At 42.5% G+C, this 26,712-nt stretch overlaps 1 non-coding gene across 1 annotated transcript; it reads left to right on the forward strand.

The window, feature by feature from the left end:
- The first annotated feature begins 2,102 nt into the window (after positions 1–2,102).
- Positions 2,103–2,177, forward strand: Trnas-uga (transfer RNA serine (anticodon UGA)). The gene has a single exon. It is a non-coding gene; the product is annotated as a tRNA-Ser (tRNA).
- The last annotated feature ends 24,535 nt before the right edge of the window (positions 2,178–26,712 follow it).

Below are 26,712 nucleotides of genomic sequence, written 5' to 3' on the forward strand. Positions count from 1 at the left end.
ATGGCACCGTATGTCCTCCACCACTACATCTACAGATGGCACCGTATGTAGTTTTACTTATGATCGAAACAGGCTTATGTCTGTTGTAGTTATTTTATTTTATTGATCTTGACGCTGCCGCTGGGCTAAGACGTTTTCATTTTTAAAAGCTTATGACTTCTGAAGACTGCGATATTATTATAGCAGAAACCATGGTCGAGATTTAGTACTGTTTTTCATTCTAGACAATTTCGTAGCGGTTGCGTGTGTTGCTGCCATAACGAAAGTAATAAAACCAAAGTGACCTGCTATGAAAAGAAATGGCATCCCAGACCACCACTCTTAGATGTTGCGCCGTATGGCGGGCGACAATTGGTACCCAATTGCTGTCCAGGGCGAATCCAGACACTGTCGTCTTCATTGGTCATTGGGGCTCATTTTGAAGCGGGACTCATCACTGAGAACTCTACTCAAGTCAACGAGATTCCAGGCCGAAGCCGTGTCTGGAGAGGCCCTGAACAGTGGTGGGACACCATCCTGACTGTCGGCCGCCGTACAGACTTTCAGCCAGGAGCGATGGTCTGGGGTGTCATTTCTTGTCATAGAAGGTTGTCATCTGCGACACTATTTCAGCACGGCGGCGCGTCGTGATAATTCTATGCCCCGTTTCGTTGGCCTTCATGACAGACGACTCTGGGCTTACATTTCAGCAAGAAAATGCCCGCACCCACAACGTGAGACTATCTACTGTTTGTGTTCGTGCTTGCCAAACCCTAATTTTTCCAGTGAGATCGCTGGGCGCTCTCCTCAATTGAAGACGTTGGAGCATTGTGGGCAGGGCCATCCAACCATCTCGGGATTCTGACGATCTAGCTCGCCATTTTGGATATAATTTGGCACGATATCCATGAGGAGAACATCTAACAACTCTTAACAAAACTTCCTGGCAGATTAAAACTGTGTGCCCGACCGAGACTCGAACTCGGGACCTTTGCCTTTCGCGGGCAAGTGCTCTACCAACTGAGCTACCGAAGCACGACTCACGTCCGGTACTCACAGCTTTACTTCTGCCAGTATCCGTCTCCTACCTTCCAAACTTTACAGAAGCTCTTCTGCGAACCTTGCAGAACTAGCACTCCTGAAAGAAAGGATACTGTGGAGACATGGCTTAGCCACAGCCTGGGGGATGTTTCCAGAATGAGATTTTCACTCTGCAGCGGAGTGTGCGCTGATATGAAACTTAATGGCAGATTAAAACTGTGTGCCCGACCGAGACTCGCACTCGGGACCTTTGCCTTTCGCGGGCAAGAGCTCTACCAAGTTTCATATCAGTGCACACTCCGCTGCAGAGTGAAAATCTCATTCTGGAAACATCCCCCAGGCTGTGGCTAAGCCATGTCTCCACAATATCCTTTCTTTCAGGAGTGCTAGTTCTGCAAGGTTCGCAGAAGAGCTTCTGTAAAGTTTGGAAGGTAGGAGACGGATACTGGCAGAAGTAAAGCTGTGAGTACCGGACGTGAGTCGTGCTTCGGTAGCTCAGTTGGTAGAGCACTTGCCCGCGAAAGGCAAAGGTCCCGAGTTCGAGTCTCGGTCGGGCACACAGTTTTAATCTGCCAGGAAGTTTCATATCAGCGCACACTCCGCTGCAGAGTGAAAATCTCATTCTGGAAACATCCCCCAGGCTGTGGCTAAGCCATGTCTCCACAGTATTCTTTCTTTCAGGAGTGCTAGTTCTGCAAGGTTCGCAGAAGAGCTTCTGTAAAGTTTGGAAGGTAGGAGACGGATACTGGCAGAAGTAAAGCTGTGAGTACCGGACGTGAGTCGTGCTTCGGTAGCTCAGTTGGTAGAGCACTTGCCCGCGAAAGGCAAAGGTCCCGAGTTCGAGTCTCGGTCGGGCACACAGTTTTAATCTGCCAGGAAGTTTCATATCAGCGCACACTCTTTGCAGAGTGAAAATCTCATTCTGGAAACATCCCCCAGGCTGTGGCTAAGCCATGTCTCCACAATATCCTTTCTTTCAGGAGTGCTAGTTCTGCAAGGTTCGCAGAAGAGCTTCTGTAAAGTTTGGAAGGTAGGAGACGGATACTGGCAGAAGTAAAGCTGTGAGTACCGGACGTGAGTCGTGCTTCGGTAGCTCAGTTGGTAGAGCACTTGCCCGTGAAAGGCAAAGGTCCCGAGTTCGAGTCTCGGTCGGGCACACAGTTTTAATCTGCCAGGAAGTTTCATATCAGCGCACACTCCGCTGCAGAGTGAAAATCTCATTCTGGAAACATCCCCCAGGCTGTGGCTAAGCCATGTCTCCACAGTATCCTTTCTTTCAGGAGTGCTAGTTCTGCAAGGTTCGCAGAAGAGCTTCTGTAAAGTTTGGAAGGTAGGAGACGGATACTGGCAGAAGTAAAGCTGTGAGTACCGGACGTGAGTCGTGCTTCGGTAGCTCAGTTGGTAGAGCACTTGCCCGCGAAAGGCAAAGGTCCCGAGTTCGAGTCTCGGTCGGGCACACAGTTTTAATCTGCCAGGAAGTTTCATATCAGCGCACACTCCGCTGCAGAGTGAAAATCTCATTCTGGAAACATCCCCCAGGCTGTGGCTAAGCCATGTCTCCACAATATCCTTTCTTTCAGGAGTGCTAGTTCTGCAAGGTTCGCAGAAGAGCTTCTGTAAAGTTTGGAAGGTAGGAGACGGATACTGGCAGAAGTAAAGCTGTGAGTACCGGACGTGAGTCGTGCTTCGGTAGCTCAGTTGGTAGAGCACTTGCCCGCGAAAGGCAAAGGTCCCGAGTTCGAGTCTCGGTCGGGCACACAGTTTTAATCTGCCAGGAAGTTTCATATCAGCGCACACTCCGCTGCAGAGTGAAAATCTCATTCTGGAAACTCTTAACAACTCTATCAATGGCAAGCCTATGAGCCATGGATGGACCATTGTCTTATTGACATGTCTGTACACCACATATACTGATTTCCATCCAATTATCCAATTCGGATAATTCCTTCGTGGGGCGTCTTTTTTTGTTTTTTGGTTTTTTTTGTTTTTTTTTTTTTTTGTTTTTTTTTTTTTTTTTTTTTTTTTTTTTTTTTTTTTTTTTTTTTTTTTTAGATATATACATGTCATTGTAACCAGTTATTTAAATGGCTCTAAGCAGTATGGGACTTAACATCCGAGGTCATTAGTCCCCTAGACTTAGAACTACTTAAACCTAACTAACCTAAAGACATCACACACATCCATGCCCGAGGCAGGATTCGAACCTGCGACGGTAGGAGCCGCGCGGTTCCGGGCTGAAGCGCCTAGAACCACTCGTCCACAGAGGCCGGCGCCAGTTATTTGAATGAAATGTAAGTGTAATAACCAAGATCAATAGACGTCCTTCGCTGTAGTTACTCTACCTGATAAAACTTTGCATTTCAGTGAATATGTGATCTTTTAATCCCCGTTCCTTCAAATCGGACGCAAATTTTAGCACCATAAGGCGTAGCTTAAATGTAATGGTTCGAAACAGCCGAATCAACAGGTCTCTCTACACGGCAGCACAACTCGATGCTTCAGCTTGCCATACAGTCCATAATATTCTTGGTACCACAACAATTTGTGGCTTTCGTGTTCCAGTCGGTTTCGAGGGGAAGGAAAATTTGGTGAACAGCGCCAAATTGTCACTTACAGCTCTCATTTGAAACGGCGGAGTTTGAAGTGGGGTTCCACAGTCTATCTGACTTACCGATTCTCAAAATTTGCACGACACACTCGTTCATGAGTACATCCACAACACTCTTGTACGTGGCAAAGCAACAACTGATTGTATCATTAGTGCCAGGTTCAATTCAAAAGTCGTGTGTGGCGCTACCTCACAGCGAGCAAGGACGAGAGCGATCGTGAGCGGAAGCGACGACCTGTTACTGCAGTCGTTAGAGGCTTTTTTTTCTTTCAATTCACTCGGTTTCGGGTCGTGCCCATGCAGCTATCACAGTTATGGGGAGCCGATACGATAGAGTATTGGAGAAGATTTTCATGTCAGTTACGAGGATTCGAACGTAAGGACAATAATACATCCAGTCCCCATGCGGAAAATGTCTCCGACGTGGCCAGGAATCGAACCCGGATCCCCTCAGTTAGCAACCTACTACGCTGATCGCACAGCTACCGAGGCAGACGTGGTTAGAGTTATTGACGTGAAGTCGGCAACAGCAGAATGTGGCAGCATGCTGGACGGAATGCGAATTACGTAGCCAGGAAAGCGGTACCGATGTTCTTACGATTCGACAAACTACTCCAAATAGAAAGAAACATGACCGCAATTCTATTGACGGTATGGATCAATGTGCGGTACTATCTCTATATACTGTATAAAACAAAATGTCCTGACTGATTCAGTGACTCATCATCGCCCAGCCCAAACCATTAACAATACAAACTTGAAATTTGGCGAGGATGTTCGTCTTATACTATAGGCATTGTTTCAGAAAGAATTTCACCCTAAGGAGGTTAAATAGGGGCTGAAATATTTTTTGAAAATATGTCGCTATTAAAGCAATTTTTAAGTCAGAACTACGAAAACTGGCACTTGATTCTAAGTCAGAAACAAAAAAAGGTGTTGTAAAGTTTTTGGGAATTCAACCCGTACAATGGGTGAAACAGCAGGTGAAAGTCTTTTTTTTATAAACCATTATTAAAGAACTTTTTAGTTTTCACAGCTACGTCTATGAAAATTGGTGTTTCACTTCCCGATCAGAAATTTAAAAAATACGTGTTTGAATGTTTTTGGAATTTCAATCTTCAACGAGGTGAAAGAGGGATGAAAACTTTTATGAAAATGTTTTATTAAAACTTTTTAAAGGAAAATCTGTGAGAACTGATATCTGACTTCTCGATTAAAAATGATTATGTCGAGTGGGGTGAAAGTTTGTATGGAAATACCACAACAAGAATGCAAAAGACAAGATTATTAAAAATCAGACTCCAGCTACCAAAACCGCTTTTTGGCCAGAAGTACATTAACAAAAGAACATGCTTCTATGGCCTTCATTACTGTGGAAAGTTTAGAACGTGTTGCAATTTGTGAATTAAATCAAAGAAAACTAGTTATCTTGACAGTTAACACGACAAATCAGCTTTGTCACAACTCCACAGAAACAGAAACGAATCTTCCTTTTTCAATAGGCCTAATATATGTTAATACAATTATTTTGTTGTAGTTACTGCGCAAACGTGAGATAAACAGTGGTCGCTAAGTTAGTTAATACACGAAGAGATATTGCCTCTGCGAAAGCTGTACAGCTGTTCTTCGGCAGAACTAGATCTCTGGGATAAGAAAGGTACTCTCCAGAAAGCTGTTCTATCTATGTTTCAGTTCTAAGAATGAGACGGGAAGTCGTGTGGGAACGACTAATCACTTGCGAAGAGGACGCACTAGATTAGATTCGAACAAGGCATCGGTCATCTGCACGAGACGTGGTATTGCATACACTACGCTGGTAATAAAAGATGCCGAAGTCACAGGGTGGAACAGAAGTGCTAATCAGCCTTTTTATTGTTGCATCGTGTTTTAGAGTGAATGCCCTGACTGACTGTAAACAAGAGAGTGGGAGAACATGCACATTTGAGGAAAATTACACAACAAAGAGTCACATCGGGGAATTCCTTCCATAACTCTATAACGACGATTTTTGGACCCATGTCCATAAAAGCTTTCTGTAAGATTTTCCTATCGATAATAAATCGTAAAGTTTCTGATACGTTCTTTTATACATCCTAAATGGTACGTTATCGATAATAATGCTGCTTAACGTATTCCACAATATCTTTCATCTTACATGTGTATTTTTGTATTCGAACTTTGACTCAAGTAACTGGTTATCATGACAGATATATATCCCAAGAAAACTATATTTCTCTATATCAACCGAAAAAATAAATGATACAAAAAGTAAGGGCCAAGAAGATGTCGAGGATATGGCTCGTAATGCAGTAAAGTGTCCTGAACGACACCCTAAGACAAAAAGACGACATAGCACTAAGGAATTATCCCAATGAGATGGAAATCGAAAGCTGTGATGCACATGTAAAAACTTATAAATGGTCTGAATTTCAGAAAAATTGGACTACTTATTCACAGAAAGAGCTTCACAAATTGAGCAAGTAAATAGCGCGTTGATCCACCTCTGGCCCTTATACAAACAGTTATTCCGCTTAGCACTGTTTGATAGAGTTGTTGGATGCTCTCTTTAGGGATACCGTGCCAAATTCTGTCCGTTGGTGCATTAGATCACCAAAATACGGAGCTGCCCATAATGTTCCGATGTTTGGAAGAGATGGGGCCACCATCCTGACCATGTTAGGGTTTGGCAAGCACGAAGAAAAGCTGCAGAAATAACTAATGTTAAGCCGTCATACAACTGAAACTTCCTGGCAGATTAAAACTGTGTGCCGGACCGAGACTCGAACTCGGGACTCTTGCCTTTCGCGGGCAAGTGCTCTACTATCTGAGCTACCGATGGACGACACATGATCCGTACTCACAGTTTTACTTCCGCAAGTACTTCGTCTCCAACCTTCCAAACTTCATAGAAGCACTGTTGAGGATATTCAGCCCAGTTGTCAATCGTCTAATAATTGCCACAACATTTTTCGGTACCGCATTACCACATTTTCAAGCGCGAAAAACAAGGAAACCAGGTAAAACAATCCCCTTATACTGACAGGCGTATATGGCAATAAACACGCGGTTGACAAATGAGCTTTATATCCTCAGTAGAGTAAGCAGTAGAAACTCTCGGTGTTTACGGGCGGGCATTATCTTGCTGAAATGTAATCCCAAGATGCGCTGCCATGAAGGGAAACAAAGCGGGGCGTTAGATATCGCCGGCGTGAAGTTTTATTGTAAAGTAGCCCCGGATGACAACCAAGGGAGCCTGCTATGAAATAAAATGGTACCCCAGACCAGCACTCTTACTTGTCGAGCCGTATGGAGGGTGACAGTCAGGTTAGTATCTCACCCTTGTCTGGGGCGTCTCCAGACACGTCTTGCGCCTGGAATCTCATTCAGTGTAGTATAATTGTCTTCAGTGGCGAGTTTCGCTTCGAACTGAGACCCCATAACCAGCTAAGACTTATCTGGAGACCCTTCGTGACAAGCCGTCCTGGGCTTACATTTCAGCAAGATAATGCCCGTCCACACACTGCGAGAGTTTCTGCTGCCTGTCGTCGTGCTTGCCAAACCCTACCTTGGCCAGCAATGTCGCCGTATCTATCCCAAACTGAGAAAGTTCGAAGCAAGGGCCCTCCAACCAGCTAGGGATTTTGGCCAATTGAACAGGATTTGGCGCGATACCCCTGAAGGGGACAGCTAACGACTCAATCAATACCAAGCCGAATAACTGCTTTTAGAAGGGCCAGAGGTGGACCAACGCTGTATTGACTAGATCAATTTTTGAAGTTCTCTTTCTTGAATAAATCATCCAAGTTTTCTGAAGTTGTAATCAGTTGTTTGTCTGTGCATATGCATTACATCTGCTGATTACCATCCCATTCAGATAATTCCTTCGTGGTTGGTCTGCAAATTTTTTTTGTCTCGGAGTGCAAATACTGGATATTTCTCTGTGCCGTGCCCGGACTTCTGCAGAACCAATAGCGGGCTGAAGGAAAGGATGTGGACCGGACGGACTGTATATGCGACGGCGTGCTCTTCGGACTGTGGTAGGTGGCATTTCAGTTTTTGGCGAATACGAATTAGCAGCAGCCTTACAAATAAGTCTGAGGAAATCGGTGGACCCCTTGAGACTGGCTTCCAGCGTTGTGCAACTATGCGAGTCAGTCGTGTAAGTTTCAGATGTCACTTACCCAGCTCCCATCAGGTCGAGGGTTAGCACTTTGCTCGTTTTTTTTTTAATGCAGCAGATGACTTTCTCAGTCCGCCAGCCATTCGTACGCCTTCCCATATGTATCACACACTACCGTTTCATTTCCATAGGAATCGTAACTACTTGTACTATTCCAGTCTGTCTCCTGATTCATTAATTTCGCTATCTCCCCTGTTTATTCTAAACAGTCGCCTCTCCATTGCTCTCAGTTCCACAGGTCAAAACTGGGCACACACTTTCATTGTAAGGTTTTCTTTTTAGATACGCGGAAAGCTCAGTTTTGGAAATTGCGGGTCGCTTTTATTCACCATTCACTTCAAGTCGCTGTTTTCACCTGCATATAACGGCATTAACTGTTTATCTGACTTGGCTAGTACAATTCTAATTTCGATGTATTGATTGTATATAATATTAGTTGTTCTCACACAAACTTCCAATCTTGACACGTTAAATTCTTCGATTACATATTGAAGCTATACTGAATACAGAAAACTGCGCAAAACGAAGGTCACTCAATTATGTTCAGTTAAAATCGTTTCCTTTATTCGTTTTTCGGTTTAAGCATATGAAAACTTCAGTTGACACTGCATCAGAGACTTTCTCAAAATGCATCAATCCTTCACAAAGTGCTGAGTATGAAAAGAATATAACACGCAACCTCCTGCGGTGACGCCATGAACGTCACTTCCACTTTACCTTCGTTCTTATGGCCTTATATTCGGTTTTAAAAATTGGCAAGTACAACAGATTTGTCACTGCTACTGATTTGTGGTTAATTTCAAATAAACTCGCAGCTCAAACGTTCCAGAAATACCAAAACATTCATCGCTTATTTAATAATATTATTATGTTTGAAACTGAAACTACGTAATCTGGTGTTAATCACAACATCTGTTTAATTTACACCACAGACAGACAGCTGTCAATACGTTTAACGAATTGGCTGGGGAGAAATTCATCTAATGAATTATGTAACTGGATCTCTTTCTACTTTTTACTTCGTGACGCGGCAATTAATAAAACAGTGACAGGCAGAGTATCTGCGTTAATTTGTAGGCAGTAATAGATACACGTGAAATTATCGTGGTAAATCTATTAGGTATATTGTGTACGGGAAAAGGCAATGCCAACGGATGTACGAATTAAGTAAATACCAATGAAATATTTGTGGTAAGAAATAATTTCCGGACATGGATTCCTTATTAAAGCTACATCTACTGTCCTCTCTGGAACCCATACACCTCTGTAACAGGAATTGTGGAACACCCAGTAAGCACACATAACCTGCTGATATAGCATAACGCACAGCGCACTAGCTTGGAGGCAGAAAGTTGGGCCAGACCGGCATCGAATCCGCGCGACAAATGAAACACCGTAGTCCAGTGCACTGGCCACACTGAGTGTGGTTTTTCAGATGGTTTTCCACGCTCGTTTAGGCAAATGCTGACCTCATAGATGGCTTCCCTCCCACAAGTTGCCTTGACGATTTTCGCGTCAGGAAAGGCATCCGATACGAAGTTAAATACAGTAATAAAAAATTTGCCAAGTCTGTAAAAGCGGAGCGCGTACTAGACGGAAAAGAAAAGAAGTGATTAATTGTCTTCCTTAAAAAAAGAAATGAGACAAAATCGAGCTACTGTAAATGAAATATCTTAAAAGAAGTGGCAGATAATGAAGACAGCGCAGTTTAATTAGATGTTTATTTGTTCGTTTACTGTCCACATAAAAATAATTTTTCAGAGATTGTCATAGATTTTATTTCACATATACAAAAGTTTTGTTAACATACATAAGCACATATATTGATACAAATAGTGAAGGTTAGAAATTATCATTTTATTGCAGCAAAAACAAACTTATGCTGTACACACTGTTTTACAGCGAGACTTCACAACATTGATATATTGTGTGAAGATTAGAAATTATCATTTTTGTGTAGCAAAAACAAACTTATGCTATACACATTGTTTTTCCAAGGGATATTGTAACTTGGAATCTTCTTCTGAATAACAGCTTTTCTCTATTAATAAATGTGTAAGTTTATTCTTTAAAGTGTTTAAATAAGGTCAGATGGAAGTCTTGTCATAAAAGATGGTTTCTATTGTAGGTGGACTGTGGTCTGCAGCTTTTTTTTTAGTTCCAGTGCTTTGAAAGTTTTCCCTTCCCCCCGTATTGTACCTATGCACATTACTGTTTGTTACGTTATATTCTGGATTTTATTTCACAAACATATTTGCCTGCAGGATGTACACAGAGTAGATGGTTAGCATTTTACATTCTCTGAAGGTTTCTCTACAAGGCTCTCTCCTGTTTACCTTAGCTACCACTTTTACTGCCTTTTCTGTAGACTGAAGATTCTGTGTGTATAGACAACTGGCGCCCCATCCCACATCTCACTAGCACACTGAAAATGTGGATGTGTCCCAGAGAAATAGATTTGCCTCAAGCTATCATGGTCCAGGAAGACTGAGACCCTTTTCAGTAAATACACGTTTGTACTGATTTTCTTACGCATATAGTCTATATGTTCTTTCCGCGGCAGGTTTTCGTCAACAATTATACCAAAAACATTGTACTTGTTTTTGTAGCCAAGTGCCAATGGAGGTGTAAATAGAATTCTATTGATGTTCTGATTGTAGCTAAACATAAACTGCATTGTCACTATCTTCTCTTTATTTACGAGTAGCTTACTTTGCAGTAAGATAACTTGACAGAAAATTATGATTGATTTCATTACAGTTTGCAGTAATTTGCATATCATGGCTTGAGATGACAAAAGATGTGTCATCAGCATAGTTTACAACCTTACAGTTTTGGGATACAATTAAATCGTTACGCACACAAAAACAGAAAAGGTGCCAGTATACTTCCTTGGGGCACACCACACTGAAGTATCTTCTGGGTTGATTTGGTTGTTACCAACTCCGGTAGGTAAGTAGTTGTAAGGTTACTCCTCTCATCCTTTATGCGTCTAACTTACGCAAAGAATTTTATGACTCACGGTATCAGAAGAGTCACTCATGTATAGGAAGGTGCATTTAGCTTGTCTCCTTCATCTAACGTTTTTAATATTTCATGAATAAAAGTTGCTAATGCTGTTACAGTAGACAGTCCTTTTCTAAAACCGTGTTGCAGGTTGTTAAATGTTTGATGAAATATGCCTCAAATTGATTTAATATTACTTTTTCTAATAATTTCCGAAGCTCTGTAGTATTTTATGTCAGTTTTTATTCCCTTCTTATACACCGTCAAGATTTCAGTGATTTTCAAAAGATGTGGGAATTCTCCATGGCAGAGGGAGATATTCATTAGATGTGTCAGAGGCTTCACTAATTGTCCTCTGTATTCCGTTAGCAGCTTAGATGAAATGACATCCCAGCCACAACATTTTAGCTTGAAGTTTTGAAATGATGGCTAGGAGGTCCCTATCAGTAATGCCGTACATGAAAAAAGATTGGCTAGTTTCTGTAACGTTTAAATTGGGTGCCCAGTCATGTGTTTCATTTGTGCCAGTTGCATTAAATGTCTGCATGAATTTCTCACATACTTCTTTTGGGTCATTTATTATATCGTCATTTTCTTTTATGTTATGCTAGTTTGTTCATGAGATGTTTCCCACATTCTTTATACATTATCTGCCAGGCTGCTTTACTAACTCAGATTTAGTTAGTTATTTGATAGGCATATTTATGAGCTTTAAAGTGAGTCCAAGAATCTCTGTATTTTTTTCTAATCAGTTTGTATTTTGTTAAATAATATTGTAATTTAGTGCGTCTAAAAAGTATGTAACAGTCTTTCACGTTCTCTCTCAGTTCAATGATTTCTGTAGGAAATTCTCATCTCTGTGATTAATAACTTTCTTTATTTGTTTTTCTAATGGACATGTTTTACTTAAAGTTTTATTGAATAGTTTATACAAATTTTCCCTTTTATCATTCATATTGGTTGCATTGTAAATTGGCTCCCATTTTTCCTTGCACAATCCCCTCGTAAGTTACTATAATTACATATTCTTTTATACATAAACGTATCACTTATAGGTATATCTACAATCCCAACATCAGTTTATATAGTAAGGACTTTGATGTCAGATATGCCGTTTTCTACAGTGGTTATGTTTATGTTCTCCTTTGCTATCTTTGTGAGGTTGTGGTCAATGCGTGTCTCTCTCTCTCTCTACAGTAATTCTTGTAGGTTCTAAGTTTATGTGATAATAGTTATAATACTGAAGTAGGCCAACGTAACGCAAATAATTGTTGCTGTTATTTAAAGGATCTATGTTGATGTCTCCAAGCCGCGCGGGATTATCCGAGCGGTCTTGGGCGCTGCAGTCATGGACTGTGCGGCTGCTCTCGGCGGAGGTTCGAGTCCTCCCTCGGGCATGAGTGTGTGTGTTTGTTCTTAGGATAATTTAGGTTAAGTAGTGTGCAAGCTTAGGGACTGATGACTTTAGCAGTTAGGTCCCGTAAGATTTCACACACATTTGAACTTTTTTTTATGGCTCCAACAAACAGCACATGTTTTTTTAATGCTGATGTCTTCTCCAGCAGGTCCTCCAGGCAACTGAAAAACTCTTCAATACCGCTCCCTGGTGACCTTTACAGAGCTTTCATAATCAGGCTGTTGTTCCCTAGTTTTAAAATTATTGCTGTAAACTCAAGTACCATTTCTTTATTCAGATCCTCAATCCGTTTGACTTTTTCACATAGAATGTGAATGTCTGCTATAAACGCCTACCCCTCCGCATGTGTGTGTCCTTCTACAGTACAAGTCTGTGAGCTCGTAATTTCTTAACCTGTGTGCGTTTAAAAGACAATGGGCGAACGAAAGAATTCAGGTCAGAGGTCAGGGCGTACCGCTTGGTTATAATTAAAGCTGCAGCTATTCGCGGAGGTCTAGTGTGAGCTGTAATTAGTGTGTCGTATGGCAGTGGACATTGATACATATGCTAACGTGTTAATGCGGAACCGATTTACGCAAGAAACAAATTACTTCTAATTTTGGCCACCAGCTACAAAAGTAGCTCTGTGCAGCATCTCGTAAACGTCTCCGGTGTTCATATTGAACAAATTGTGTAAGGGGCGGTTAGTAATAAAAACAACCTTATAACATTCCCACTTTGGAAGCTAATGCTCACGTCCTGTTCCTAATCCATTACATAAGGAAAAATTTATATACGCCTATTTGCACTGATAGCGTCAGGTTTGCACGTGGTGGCCACAACTGGAACTAATTGTTTTTCTACCGTAAATCGGTTCCGTATTAACGCTTTAGAATATCTACCACGTTTCGCTGCCATACGATGATTACAGCCCACAATGGGTCACTGTAAGGATCAGATGACCCTCTTCTGGACTGCTCGCTTCATTTTGCTATTCACTGTCTCCCCCTGCAACCTGAAACTTGCTCAGCCGGACAACTGCAGAATCTAGCGTGCCAGCTGAAACCCAGCTCAGCGCTGTGCCACACAAACACACACACACACACACACACACACACACACACACTACCGGAAGTGTCAGCTGAAGCATATCGCTTGCCAATGAAACTCCCATGAGAACGCAGGACCGCAGCATTTTCGACTTTGCACATCCCCACACGATCATCAAGACACACTCTCACCCTCACCACTCATTATTCGAATGTGTTTTAAATTAACTATTATTTTTCAGGTTAAACTACACCTACACCTTACTGAAGTAACTGAAGTCCACAGGATCAGACATAGCACTATACTGTATACAAATGGTTAATATATAAAGTTTGAAAACCATCAGAATAAAATTTTTAATTATTTCTAACACACGTTTCCTGGACAATATTTGATTTCAGATTCATATCCCCATGATCAAATTCCCCCGTTTGATAACCGTCACAGCCGAGTTGTACAGAGTGGAGAATGTCTTGAAAAGTAGTTATAAGGTGGACATCATCAAAATATAAACAAGAGTTCAAATGGATCTGAGCACTATGGGACTTAACAGCTGAGGTCATCAGTCCCCTAGAACTTAGAACTACTTAAACCTAACTAACCTAAGGACATCACACACAACCATGCCCGAGGCAGGATTCGAACCTGCGAGCGTAGCGGTCACGCGGTTCCAGACTGAAGTGCCTAAACAAGAGTAGTAAATCACATAGTACAATTGGTAGACAGTTTTGATGTTTTGGCACGAAAATAGGTGACAATAGCCTAAGTAAAGAGAATAAAAATGGATAAGGGAAATTTAAGTGGTCGTAAGAATTTCCGAAAATATTTTTGTGTGGAATCTAGACTTATGTGGAAGTAAAACAGTTCAGATGAAAATATTTTGAGAAGTGATGCTGGAAAATAATTCTGATTATTACAACGGTGTATCGAATAGGTGAAGAAGGGGTACTTAATCAAATCGGGGAGCAAAAGATTTGTAGCACAACTTGACTAAACTAAAAGAACTGTTAGATTGGTAGACATCAAACAATCGCAAATTTGGTAATGCAGAAATGTGGTTGGTGGGGGAGGGAGGAAAAATTGTTCAGGGCTTTGCTTCAGCAACCGAGTTCTAATGACTGAAGGTGTCAGCAGTTAGGGTGCGATGAAGAGATTTGGACAGCATAGGCTGTGTGAAGATCTTCATCGAACCACTCTTCGTACCGAAGACCACTAGAACAAACGGCACATGTTCGGAAGTAAGCAATAATTTTGTTAGACAAAGAATGTCATCTAATTTATTCAGTAGCCACATGCAAAGAAACAATCATGAAAATGTTAAGAGGAGACGTGCGCCTGCACTTCTGCAATAGACAACCACTAGCTGAAAGATTGAAAAGAAGGTATAATCACTTACAGAAGTCGTGGGCTCCGTCTATCTACGAACTTACATCCACAGGTGCTCGAAATACTTGCTAATAAACGTTGACTGCAGCGTCGACATTGGTTACGTGATAGTCTTTGCGCTAGCGAAGGGCGGGCGATGCAGTAGACTCGCTCGCTAAGATAGAGTAGTGCAGAACACGCGTAGCCCCGTCGCCTCGTGGTTTGGCACAGATCGGCCCGTTCGCAGTGCCACCAGATTGGATTGCCTCGCCGTCTGCATTCGAGACGTGTTACTCGATCCGGTGGGATGTAAGGCAGCGCAAGCTGCAGTGGACTCGAAATTCAGCACCCGCGGTGTAAGGGAGTCGGGGCACGGTGAGAAGTGACACGGCAGTCCAGTGTTATGCAAAGGCCGGGGCGTGGCACCACAGACCGACTCCCACAGCTGGAGTTGCACACTGGGGCGGAGGCATCGCGCCAGCCGGCCAGCCCTCATAACCGGTGGCTGCCAGACCGCCTCTTCTGCTCCGTCTACCACCAGATTCAGAGACTGTCTTTGAGATGTGCTGCTCGACCCACTGGCATATGAGGCAGCGGCGGTACTCTGAACGTATCTCCAGTTTTTGTCTCCAGACTAGCACTCTCCATCCCTTTCCGATGTCTACATCCATACTCTGCACACCACTGCCAGGTAGGTGTGTTGCAGCAGGTACACAACAATGCATCACATGTTAGGCCTTCTTCGCGTTCCACTCGGGAAGAATGACTGTTAGACACCTCTGACCACGCTGTAATTAGTCTTATCTCGTCTCTGCCCTCTCTACTGGAGCATATTCCTAGATTCCCTATTAAATATTATGTTTTGAAACCATACAAACAGGCTGCCTGCATCTAAATAGTAACTTCACGATGGAAGTTGATAAGGATGGAAAACTTCCGTTTTTAGATGTCTTGGTCTACAGGAGGCACGAAGGGACATTAGAACACTGTGTTTATCCTAAGTCCACTCATACGGACCGATATCTTCATGCATCAAGTTCTCATCCATCGTACCAATGCAATGTGGTCCTACGTACATTGGTAAAGAGAGCTTACGCCATCTCAGATACAGATAGCTTGACACAAGAGCTGGACCATCTAAAAACTGTGATCAAGCAGATTGGTTATACTGACAATAAGATTCGTGGTGCTCTGCAGTTTTGGACCTAAGCGGGAACCAACGGAAGATACAAGCAAGTCGGTGGCATTCCTACCTTTTGCGGGGAGCTTATGTTCAAAACTAGGTAGAATTTTAAAGAAATTTAATATTAAACGTGTATTCCGTCCGCCAGATAAGACCAGAGCGCTGTTCGGCTGGGTGAAGGATGGTTTAGGTTTGAGAAAGCCCAGAGTCTACAAAATTCCCTCCTGCCACTGCGGGGAGGTCTATATTGGACAAACAATTCGTACGGTCCAGGATCGTTGCGTGGAGCGTCTTCGCCACACGCGTTTATTTCAGCCAGAAAACTCTACGGTGGCGGAACATTGTCTTACGGAAGGACATAAAATGCTTTACGATGAGACACAAGTGGTTGCCCCTGCGTCGCGGTATTGGGACTGTGTAGTGAAAGAAGCCATTGAAATCTGGCTATCTGACAGTGTTATAAACAGAGATAAGGTGTATCCTTTAAGTAAGAGTTGGAACGCTGTTCTGTTTGACATTAAGAAACAACGATTCTTGTCTCGGTCTTCAAAAACTGACAGTAGTGTTTGATATCGATTTATTGTTTTCACGAGCTTTCACCACCGGTGCGCTATTGTGCCTGTTGATAGAGAGCAGCAATTTTCGCGCACGCGCGTTGGACCCACGGTCGGTGCATAAAAAAAGCCGCCACGGCGTGTTTGATTTCAGTTCCGGCGAGACAGTGCGACGGCCTACTCGCCTGAAGATGGCGGCCAGGTGGACCGCCGAAATATTGTGTCCAGATGACGAGATGTTCTGGCTGGACACCTGATATGAATACAATGACTTATAAACAGGCTATTGCGTTGCAGTAGGCATCTGTCTTCAAGCGCCTGTCATTTCGTCAGTACAGACCTTCAATCACTCTCTCGCGTGGGCCAGACAAACCTGTGACTATTCGTGCCGCACTCTTTCATATACATTCAGTATCGTCTGTTGGATATGGGCCGAACACAGTTGACCAATATTCTACAGTGCGTCGCAGGGGAGGTTTCTATACAATCTCTTCCGCAGACTACATTACCCCCGTATACTGCAAATGAACCACAGTTTGCCACGTGCTTTACCTGCGACTAAGTCTATTTGAACATTCCATTTTCTGCGTCTTGCGAAGTCTGCAGTTTTACATTTCTCAACTTTTGCAGCAACTTCCCAATCTTTGCAGTACTTTGAAATATTATCCAGATCTGACTAAATTTTATGTAGATTTTTTTCCTGGCAGTAATATATTATACATGACTGCACTTCTTAATTTTCTGCAAAAGTATGTGTATTTGATAACGAGCTGGATTTCCGCTTCTTGGTCCATCGACAGGTTACGATTGGATGTCACTAGCACGATTAAAATAACTCGCGACTTACATAGTTCTTATTTAAACAGAATATGTAATCATGATGATATCTTGTGTGTTTACATAGGAAAGAATTTTTTGTCATGCATAAATAGTTCCAGTGAACCTAAAAGGAAAAGATAAAGCTTTTTTATGTGAAGAAACATTTACCAACAGCTGAAAAATGAAGTTGAATTTATAATTTTACTCTAATATTTGTGCAGCTAAAGCTTAACAAGAGGGGAAAAAAGGAAACAGTTTGGTCATTTAATACTGAACTGCCGTCCTGTCACATGTATTCATTAATTTCAAATATTTTCAAAAGGGTAATCTTTCTACTTTTCTTAACAAAGTGACAAAGTATTTTCTTTGCACCAGTTTTATGTTAAAAAAATGGTTTGCAGAGTTTGAATCGTTCGTTTTTAATCTCGAGCTTCTTTTGTGTTCAGATAACTTGATTGCCACAGCTGTGCCTCACTGATCAAAAAATACTTGTCCGCGGCTCTAGATTGTGGTTTTACATACACCTCTCTCCACGATAGGTTACAGTTTGTCTTTACTATTAAAAAAAAACTTTGATATGCTATTGGTATTACAGAATGTAAGTTTGCATTAGGTTGGTGCATGAATTCGTAGAGTTTTTGTTTTGCGTGTTTGAATTTTGATTGCTATGGGCTTGTTTATCGACTGCTATTTTGTATTTGTAGCTTACTGTTGCTATTTGAGATCACATGTCATGTGGAAATAGTGAGCACAGCTGTGGACGCTAGAAAATGGAGTGCACGTGGAGAAATCGGAACATTTCCGACGTATTTTTCTGTTTGAATGCAGTAGAGCGTGATAGCAGCGGAGGCAGCCAGAAACATTGGCGCCGTGTATGAGACAAAACCATTGCACTGTCCAGGGCATGAAAATGATTTTCTGTCTTTAAAAATGGTCGTTTTGACATTACTGATTCTCCTCGTACAGGAAGACCTTCGGGGTGTGATGAAGACCGTTTAAATGCATTGTTCCACAATGATTCACGTCAGTGTACTCGAGAACTGGCAAACCTGATGAACTATGATCATTCATTATCGTGCGACATTTGCATACCATGGGGAAGGTTCAAAATTCGGGTGTATGGCAAACGCATGCTCCAAGCCAATATCACAAAAACCAGCGGGTGACCATATATGCATCTCTGTTTGCTGCTCGTCAATTGGCTCATGAACAACACCGACCATTCCTACCTTGGTTGAGCCGAAACAGAAGAGCAGCTGTCTGGTGGAACAGGGGTGGAGTGGTGTACTACGAATTGCTTCCTCGAGGTGTAACCATCACTGCTGACATATTGTCAACAACTAAGACGTCTTGCAGATGCAGTCCAAGAACAGCGATCAGGGAGACTGCGAAAAGTGATGCTACTCCGCAATAACATCCGCCCGCGTTCTCCTATGTATGAGTTGGGTTGGGAAGTCATTACGCACCCACCTTATTTATCTGATTTTGCGACCTCAGATTTACACATTTTGCGCTTCTGTCGCACAGCCTTCAACGAACTTCCTTCCTGGATGAAAATGCGCTCCGAACATGGATCGCGGCATCGAAAAGTTACCCCAGCTTTGGCAGATTGTTGTAAATAGTGGAGAAGAGTATGTTATTGGCAACTAAAGTCTCTGTTATATGTAGCTTCAAAATAGTTCAAATGGCTCTGAGCACCATGGGACTTAACATCTTAGGTCATCAGTCACCTAGAACTTAGAACTACTTAAACGTAACTAACCTAAGGACATCACACATCCATGCCCGAGGCACGATTCGAATCTGCGACCGTAGCAGTCCCACGGTTCCGGACGCAGCCCCTAGAACCGCACGGCCACCGCGGCCGGCTATATGTAGCTGTTACATTTATTAAACTTACAAAAAAAACGCCACGAACTTATGTTGCGAGGTTTTATGAAATTATGTCAACATATGGGATTAGGCACCAGTTTTTGTAACTACTGCTGACTGCTGACTGCTGTTTGTCAGCGTACACAGGTGGTGTAACATTATCCATTTTCTGGTTTGATGTAATCAGTCATGGCAGAGCTGTAGACATCAAAAATCGTCATCTCACGATGGCGTATGAAACGGAAAGCCGGTTTGTGAGCACATAAATATTTTGGAGAACGTTAGAAAGTGTACCCAATTTAAAATTGTTATCATATTCTGTCAGCCGCTAACTGAAAATTCAGTTCATGTTATGAAATTTTAATGATCAAAAACACTGTTTCACAATGTGTGTTTTATAAATATTTAACCTCTGTGAAAAATGTAAAACATTTGGCTGAAGAGCAGTTTTCTCAGTAGGGAACCCGCACTTTGCGAGAAACCTGAAATGACTATTAAAGGGAAAAAAACGACAGTGAACACTTTGTAATTGGCTGGCCCTCGCCAGCCGTCCGAATGTACATTGTAATAACCCCTTGACGTGGCAGAAAGCTCGAAAAAACTGTGTTCATTTATACCTCTGTAGCATTGTGCATTCGCATGCAATCTTACACGAAGTTTTGTTTGTTTGTTGGTTCATGTCTGCCGTCATGGCACACAATGGAATCAGGCTAGTTCAGATGGCTTCCTTGGCTATCCGTATTGGTCAGACAGCTCCAGCACTCCCATTGGTACCGAAAACGAATTACCGCTCCGTAGCTTTCTCCACTTCATGAATGCAGTACACCATTTCGTTTCACTTGCTGTAGCAGCTTGAGTCGGCAATGTACTGCGAGGTAGAGATGGGAAGAACCGACCGGTTAAAACAGTTACCAGTATGTTAGTTCCCAAAATCGATATTTTTCGGTATTTGTTTAGTTTCGTTTACAACAGGTTTTTTTATTTTTTACTAATAACAGGGTAAGAAATCCGGCATTACAATTTTCCATAGCACCGGTGCTGAAATAATTGTTTTTAAATAATTTCTTTTTAAAAAACGAATGAGGTTTATTCGTAAGATTTGCTTTGGTTTGAAATATTCGGTTGTTATAGAAATAGGGAAAAGTGATCATTGCTATTTTAATAACAACACCGACAGAAACGAGCAAGAAAAATACGACACAACACCACCACAGCACTGCTGAGCCAAAAACGTACCTGTTGCTGTGTGACGTGGGCTATTGCACGGAACACCTGGTCTACACGATACTTTCTCACCGTCGTCCTTGGACGTTGGTTGTTGTATTGCAGAAAGGCATCATCCCTAGTTTAGAAGTATTTTACGAAGTTTGGTAACAGTGGAGTACAACGTTGCAGTTGCATTGAAAGATTTAAAACGCGAGGAGGCACAACAAACATGCGACATCGTATAAGGAGAAAGTATAAACAAATTTGAAATTCGTGGTGAAAACTTCCAGTTGTCTTTTATTTTGCAAGTGTTTTCAAGGTTAATTGGCATAAATGGCAAGAATGTTTTACCCTGATGTGAACGATTACAAGTTGCTGTTCCGTCACAACCGTAGTGAGTAAAAATGTCTGCAATATAATAATTCTACAGAGCAGATGTGACTTTCGATGTGAATAAGCCATCTGGTTCCAGCTTCTATGTACAATTATTATATTGCTGACAATTTTATTGATTACGGTTGCCCTGCAACTTGTAATCGTTTACATCACGGCACAGCATTCCTGCCTTTTATGGCTGCTTAGCTTGAAAATGGTCTTTGACCGATACTAGTAACACTGTGCAAAATAAAAGAGAAGCGACAGTTTTCACCATGAATTTCGACGATTATTTAGCAGCTGATTTTCCCCACCTCTATGAGTACATAAATCTACAAAGCTCTTTGAAAGAGAAGGTAAATTTGTTTGATATGCCTCTAACTTTGTTGCTGTAAACTTGGGATAATAACTGAACCCCTAATATTGTTGCTGTTTTCGGGCGAAAAATTGATATCATGAAAAAGTGACTATGCAGGAAAGTCATTAGCTAGTAATCTTCCGCTGTCGACGTCGCCGCGCCCTTCTCCTTCATGTTCGCCATCTTTGCTGGAGACGCCGAGACAGATTTCTGCCACGTTCTCAGCCCCATATCTATCGAGACCTCCTACTTCTTTACACGTATTAGAATATTTCAGTCTTCCTTTGAAGTCTACGTTTATTACAGGAAATGACAGCAATTAAAAAACCGAAGCTCGGCTATTTTACAAACCGGTTATTTTGAGCGGATTTAACAGTCAGGTTAAACTGGAGACGAAAAGAATCGGTACGAACAAAAACCGGTTGTTCCAGGGATAACCTTCGTCCCTACTGCGAGGATTTCTCTGTGTCCTGGGACTGCAGTTGTGTACGTGCAGACAAACAAAAACTTAATTACACGGCTGATAAAAAAACTGCTCTACCATCTGGTGAGCAAGATGTATGAGTCAGGCGAAATACCCTCAGACTTCGAGAAGAATATATTAATTCCAATACCAAAGACAGGTGAGAAAATTACCGAACTATCAGTTTAAGAAGCCACGGCTGCAAAATATTAACACGAATTCTTTACAGAAGAAGTAAAAATCTGGTAGAAGCCGACCTCGGGAAAGATCAGTTTGGATTCCGTAGAAATATTGGAACAAGTGAGGCAATACTGACCTTACGACTTATCTTAGAAGAAAGATTAAGGAAAGGCAAACCTACGCTTCTAGCATTTGTAGACTTAGAGAAAGCTTTTGACAAAGTTGACTGGAATACTCCCTTTCTAAAGGTGGCAGTGGTAAAATACAGGGAGCGAAAGGCTACTACAATTTGTTCAGAAACCAGATGGCAGTTATAAGAGTAGAGGGGCATAAATGGAAGCAGTGGTTGGGAAGGGAGTGAGACAGGGTTGTAGTCTATCCTCGATGTTGTTCAATCTGTATATTGAGCAAGCAGTAAAGGAAACAAAAGAAAAATTCGGAGTAGGAATTCAAATCCATGGAGAAGAAATAAAAACTTTGAGGTTTGCCGATGACATTGTAATTCTGTCAGAGACGTGGAAGAGCAGCTGAACGGGATGGACAGTGTCTTGAAAGGAGGATATAAGATGAACATCAACAAAAGCAAAACGAGGATAATGGAATGTAGTCGAATTAAGTCGGGTGATACTGAGGGAATTAGATTAGGAAGTGAGACACTTAAAGTAGTAAAGGAGTTTTCCTATTTGGGGAGCAAAATAACTGATGATGGTCGAAGTAGAGAGGATATAAAATGTAGACCGGCAGTGGCAAGAAAAGCGTTTCTGAAAAAGATAAATTTGTTAACATCACGTACAGATTTAAATGTGAGGAAATCATTTCTGAAAGTACTTGTATGGAGTTTAGCCATCTATGGAAGTGAAACGTGGACGATGAATAGTTTAGACAAGAAGAGAATAGAGGCTCCAGAAATGTGGTACTACAGAAGAATGCTGAAGATTAGATGGGTAGATCACATAACTAATGAGGACGTATTGAATAGAATTGGGGAGAAGAGAAATTTGTTACACAAGCTGACTAGAAGAAGTGATCGGTTGGTAGAACATATTCTGCGGCATCAAGGGATGACCAATTCAGTATTGGAGGGTAGAAATCGTAGAGGGAGACGAAGAGATGAATACACCAAACAGATTCAGAAGGACGTAGGCTGCAGTAGGTACAGGGAGATGAAGAAGCTTGCAGTGGATAGAATAGCATAGAGGGCTTCATCAAACCAGTCTCTGGAGTGAAGACAACTACAACAACAACAATCAAAACTTTACGGTCCAACTGTCGTATCTTGCAAAGGTACCGTGAGAATAAGATGAGAGAGATTTCAGTACGTTCAGAAGCACTGCACAGAGTCTCGCGTCAGACGCTCACGGAGCGGGGAAGAGAATCGCCAATACAAGGAAGGACGCTCCACCGGACGCCGTGCCGTGGGTTCCGAGTTGCATAATTATGTAGATGTAAACTGGTCAGAGTGCAGCAGAACTGCTGACGCTCGCAGGAAGAAGCAGAAGGGAAGTGGGCGCCGGCGCAGCCCAGACCGCCGGGCAGATAACTTGTGTGTGGGTCAGGCGCTTAAACGGGACGCCGCGCCGGCGGCCGATCGATTGTGAGCAGGCGGCAGGCAGCAGGCGGCTCTGGCGGTGTGGCTCCGGGAACCCACCACAAGGCGGCGGCAGCGGCTGCGCCTCCCTCACCACGTGCCTTCTGACTGCCCACGCAGTCTCACTGCGGTCCAGACCGACTTTCCAGGGCTGTCAGTGATCTTGAACGTTACTGCAGGAAAATCCTTCTAGTTTCTGGCCACGACATACAATACTGGCCATTAAAGCTGCTACACCACGAAGATGACGCGCTACAGTCGCGAAATTTAACCGACAGGAAGAAGATGCTGCGATATGCAAATGACTAGCTTTTCAGAGTATTCACACAAGGTTGGCGCCGGTGGCGACACCTACAACGTGCTGACATGAGGAAAGTTTCCAACGGATGTCTCATACACAAACAGCAGTTTACCGGCGGTGCCTGGTGAAACGTTGTTGCCTCGTGTAAGGAGGAGAAATGCATGGCTGTAACGGATCTTGCAGCCAAGTCTCGATCGCTGAGTCAACAGATGGGGACGTTTGCAAGATAACAACCATCTGCGTCTGTGATGGTGTACTCAACGATGAACCTGCGTGCACGAATAACAAACGTCATTTTTTCGGATGGTTCAGATGGCTCTGAGCACTATGGGACTTAACTGGTGAGGTCATCAGTCCCCTAGAGCTTAGAACTACTTAAACCTAACTAACCTAAGGACATCACACACACCCATGCCCGAGGCAGGATTCGAACCTGCGACCGTAGCGGTCGCGCCGTTCCAGATTGTAGCACCTAGAACCACTCGGCCACCCCGGCCGGCTTTTTTTTCCGGTTGAATCCAGGTTCTGTTTACATCATCATGATGGTCGCATCCGTGTTTGATGATTTCGCGGTGAACGCACATTGGAAGCGTGTATTCGTCATTGCCATACTGGCGTACCACCCGGCGTAATAGTATGGGGTGCCATTGGTCACACGTCTCGCTCACCTCTTGTTCGCATTGACGTCACTTTGAACAGTGGACGTCACATTTCATATGTGTTACGACCCGTGGCTCTCCCCTTCATTCGATCCCCGCGAAATCCTACATTCCAGCAGGATAATGCACGACCCCATGTTGCAGGTCCTGTACGGGCCTTTCTGGATACAGGAAATGTCCGACTGCTCCCCTGGCCAGCACTTTCTCCAGATCTCTCACCAATTGAAAACGTCTGATCAATGGTGGCCGAGCAACTGGCTCGTCACAATAGGCCAGTCAGTACTCTTGATGGACTGTGTTATTGTGTAGAGTCAGCAACTTGGATGCATGAGCTGTTAAACTGATTGTGCGATAATTCTCGCACTTGTCAGCTTTTGCATTCTTCGTAATGATGTTCTTCCGAAGATCAAATGGTGTATTGTCAGGCTCACACATTCTACACACAAACGTTAGCAGCCGTTTTGTTGTCACTTCCGCCAATGATTAGAAATTCTGATGGAATGGTGTCTATCCCTTCTGACTTACTCGATCTTAAATCTTCCAAAGCTCTTTTAAATTCTGTCTCTAATACTGGATCCCCTATTCTTCTAGGTCGACTCCTGTTTCTTCTTCTATCATACTCAGAGAAGTCTTCGCCTTCACGGGGGCCTAGAATGTATTATTTCCGCCTATTCTCTCTCCCCTCTGCATTGAACAGCGGAATTCCCATTACACTCTTAATGCTACCACCATTCTTTTTAAATTCACTGAAGGTTATTTCGACATTTCTAGTTGCTGAGTCAGTCTTTCCGATAATCAAGACATCATGAAGTAGGTGAAGTTAAGGAATTCTGCTACGTAGGCAGAAACATAACCCACTATGGACGGAGAAAGAAGGACATAAAAAGCAGACTAGCATTGGCAAAAAGGGGTATTCCTGGCCAAGAGAAGTCTACCGGTATCAAACTTAGATCTTAATTTGAGAAAAAAAAAATTCTGATAATGTACGTTAGAGCACAGCATTGTATGATTGTGAATCATGAACTGTGAGAAAACCGGGAAAGAAGAGAATCGAAACATTTGAGACGTCATGCTACTGAAGAATGTTAAAAATTAGGTGAACTGATAAGGTAAGGAATGAGGAGGTGCTCCAGAGAATCGGCGAGGAAAGGAATATGTGGAAAACACTGAGAAGAAGAAGGGATAGGATGGTAGGACATCGTTTAAGACATCAGGGAATAACTTCCATGGTACTAGAGGGAGCTGTTGAGGGTAAAAACTGTAGAGGCAAACAGAGATTGGAATACATTCAGCAAATAATTGAGGATTTAGGTTGCAAATGCTACTCTGAGATAAAGAGGTTGGCACAGGAGAGTAATTCGTGGCGGGCCGCATCAAACCAGTCATAAGACTAATGACTCAAAATAGCACCAAAGGAAAAACGCTCCTGCCGGAGCCACTGTGTCCCTGTCTCTCGCTTTCCCTCACACCGCCATTGTCTCCTTCGTCCTATCTGTACCACAAGCACTGTCTGCTATCTTCCAGTATTTATTAATTTCCTGTGTCTTTCCCACTACCACTGTCTTCTTCTCTCTCAGCATAACAAAGCACGAAAATGTTTGTATGCCAAAATTTTTGGGAAGATTTTTAAAGGTGGTGACGTAGGTAGAATGTGGCACCTAGCAGCCCACATTTCATTCAGACATTTTTAAATAAACACGAATATGTTCGCATTTTTTGTTTTCCGATTGGAGCATTTTGCCGTTGGCTCCCTTCTTTTTCCTGCCACAGCAGGGCGTGTCACTTATATAAAAAGATCTTTGTGGGTCAATAAAATTTCGGTAGATTACTTAAGCGAAACTGAAAGAACGCAAAACTAATTTTACCCGTCACACCGGATTTTACGTGCAAAAAAGTTTAGAGGTGCTTCAGTACTACAATATGGGCTTCCCAGGTGATAACGGAGACTCTTTGCAGTATATTTCTCCGTGGTTCGTTACTTTACAAACTGCATTTTCGCTTCACACCGGATTTTACGTCCATATTTTATATGTACAAATAGGTTAAATTTGAACCTCTGTATCTCGGAATCGAATCAGGATATGAAGAAAATTTTCAAGCTTGTTCGAGATTGGGATTTTAGCAATATATCGTAAAAATTCCAGTCATTTGCTGTGCATAGCCGTCATGGAATCCTCGGCTGGGTTTTGATCTGCTGGTGACGGCGAAAGTATTGTAAAAAAAAAAAACACCCTTTTTGTGGAGTTTTCCAAGAAACAGCCCATGAATCAATGGTGTCTCCACAATTCTCATCAAACCCATCATAGACCAAATCAGATGCAAAAAGAACGAACCGATTTGCTTCATTTGCCAAAGCATTAGGATGTGTGTAATATAGGGTAGTAACAGTAAGACGATTCTTCTTTTGAATGTACAAAAGGTCCCTAGCCCAAGAACTATCCAAAACATTTGACCTATCTTTCTATCACCAATATAATATAGGGTACTAACAGTAAGATGATTCTTCTTTTGGGTACACAAAATTTCCCA

The sequence above is a fragment of the Schistocerca gregaria genome, chromosome 6 (assembly GCF_023897955.1).
Source record: "Schistocerca gregaria isolate iqSchGreg1 chromosome 6, iqSchGreg1.2, whole genome shotgun sequence".
Classification (NCBI taxonomy): domain Eukaryota; kingdom Metazoa; phylum Arthropoda; class Insecta; order Orthoptera; family Acrididae; genus Schistocerca; species Schistocerca gregaria.